The sequence below is a fragment of the Gavialis gangeticus genome, unplaced genomic scaffold, assembly GCF_001723915.1.
Source record: "Gavialis gangeticus isolate Ggan-Ray unplaced genomic scaffold, GavGan_comp1, whole genome shotgun sequence".
Lineage (NCBI taxonomy): Eukaryota > Metazoa > Chordata > Crocodylia > Gavialidae > Gavialis > Gavialis gangeticus.
The window spans coordinates 1945683-1948039 of record NW_017729029.1 but is presented as its reverse complement, the minus strand read 5'-3'; the positions used below and the strand labels follow the sequence as shown (position 1 = coordinate 1948039).

The window sequence follows — 2357 nt, the reverse complement described above, 5'->3', positions numbered from 1 at the left end:
GGGGGGGGGGGGGGGGAGCCCCTCCTCAGCTGATCTACAAGTGGTTCTTTACAGTGCAGAGCTGTTGGACAGACGCTCAGCTAGGAGAAGCTGCAGTGGTACAGAGAAAGAGGGAGGGAAAGGAGGAGGGAGCAATGCCTAGGAGGCGGGACAGAGGATTCAAACCCTCTGCCGTTATTCCTCTGGCTAGGAGCAGGGAAGCTGGCCCAGATGCCAACTGAAACCCGACATTGAAAAAGACACAGGTTCTCCTCCTTGTCTTCATTACATCATTCAGTAGTTCACATTCCTGTCGGCCAGAGCATGTGCAAAGGGAAACGGGAAACAACACAGCACAAGAAGCAAAGAGCTTCAGTGGCAAAAGCACACGTAGGACATCAGAAATCCCAACTCCAGCTGGTTTAGATTTTCACTCTCCATCCCCCCTTTCCAGCTTATTAGTACCAGGGCAGGGAATGCAGCACAATATGTTCCCCAATAAGGAATAAACAGGGCTCTCCATTAACAGTTTCATCCCCAGATCTTCTTTGCTCCTGACCCCAGACCCCATAAAGAGACTCAGCCACTGCCAGGTTCAGGGAGGGTATGAAGGAACTGGGCTGCTCAGGAATACATTTTTCCAGAGCAACCCACACCTGAGAAGCAAAAGCATTGACATTAATTGCAGCTCAAACTACAACCAGGAGATCTATGCAGCTGTCATCTCCTGTGAACAGACTGTGAGCTGCCCAATTGGCCAAGCCACGTTTCCACAAGTCACTTGGCAAACAGCAGACCCACCTGTAAAAAGAAATATCAGTTCTAAAGAATGGGGCCCAGAGCTCAAGATAAACTGCATATGGGCAGGCCCATGTGTCCACCCAGAACTCAAGAGCAGGATCAGGACCCATACTATTGGCTATGAGCTGCCTACCCAGCTCTCTACAGGAACAAGATGCGTTATACATCTTAAAACCCCAGTGGACGCTGCCTACAGCAGCTGAAAACTCTTCAAACACCATGGGGTGCTGTTGACTATTAGGTGACTTAGAAGACCTGCTAATGTTCTGATCATATCACAAATGCTATGGGAATCTATGGCAGAGTCCCCCAGCCCACCCCCAGATCTGGACAGGATCTGATGAGGAATCTGCTACAGAATGCTTCAAGAGCAACTTTCTCCTCCCTTTCCTTGGCTCTCTTTAGATTTCCATTTGCTTTGTCTGTGCAAGTGGCACTGAAACTGCAGCTACCATGGGTACCACAGCGACCATGAAATCACTGCTCAGGCTGAAAGGACAAAAGGAATGCCAAGAAAAGTAGCAAAGAAACTAATAAAACCCACCCTCCTGCTCTGCACTAATTGGCCTGTGTTGGCAGAAGCCACGCAGAGACTACAGACTGCACGGGCCATGGAGACTGAACATGGGGACGTGCTGAGGTGCAAAGGAGCTCTTCTCTGTACCATGCAGGGGGATACAAGCTCTAGGTAGAAAAGCCTTACTGGGTCCCCGAGTCCACTCTGGAGTCAAGCAGCATGTCCCTTATTTGTTCTGAAGGGAGTCAAATTTTGCATTTTTTTTTTATGGAAGATAAAGCGGAGAGACTGCTCCAGGATTTCCACCGGTCCCTTCTCCCCCTCTGCAGGCCCCTTAATGGCCCCACAAGATGGGAAGTCAACCGTGCCCAAACCTGATAGTCAACCCCAGGTGGTCACTCAAATACAAGGTGAGGTCCCAGCCCACCTGTGTCTCTGCAGGCTCTCCCCAGGAACACCCAGCCCCATTAGCCTGGAAGGCTGTGGACCCAGGCCCAATCTTACAAGAGGAGCTTGGGTCTCTTCCACGTGAAGACAAAAGAACAGTCTCTTCCCTGTCAGGCATCCATTTTTAAGGTTTGAACATCTGTAGCAACACACTCCGGGCTCACAGAATACAAACTGTAAGATAACAAACAAGTAGGGCTGTGCGAAGCGTCAGGTGCTGATTCTATTCGGAAGATATTTGGCCCAATTCAGCGACTGAATCGCCGAATCAAATCAGGAAACTAATAAAGAGGTCTGAATTGATTTGAAGCACTCCAAATCAATTTGAAAAAAATTCAGAGAGCTTCAGAGATTTGGGCAGTCCTCACTGGCTGCTGCTGGGAGCTGGAGCTGGACTCCATGCTAGTAAGTAGGGGGCGGGGGAGGGGACCATGGGAGGGACCCCCACCAGGCCCCATTCCCTGCCTGCTCCCCCAGTCCCCCCCAGCCTCCCTGACCCCCACCCACTCTCCCAGCACCACCTGCTCTTTACAAAAAAAAGCCCCCACTCACCAGGTGCTGTCAGGCAGGGGAGCAATCCCCACTGCCCCGTGCTGCATGGGGGGCTCTGCCA

The 2357-nt window shown here is 51.2% G+C and overlaps 1 protein-coding gene across 1 annotated transcript in view; it reads right to left on the bottom strand.

Moving 5' to 3' along the window:
* The window catches only part of STARD8 (StAR related lipid transfer domain containing 8), a 116002-nt gene that overhangs the window by 85156 nt on the left and 28489 nt on the right, over window positions 1-2357 (bottom strand). The window lies entirely within an intron of this gene.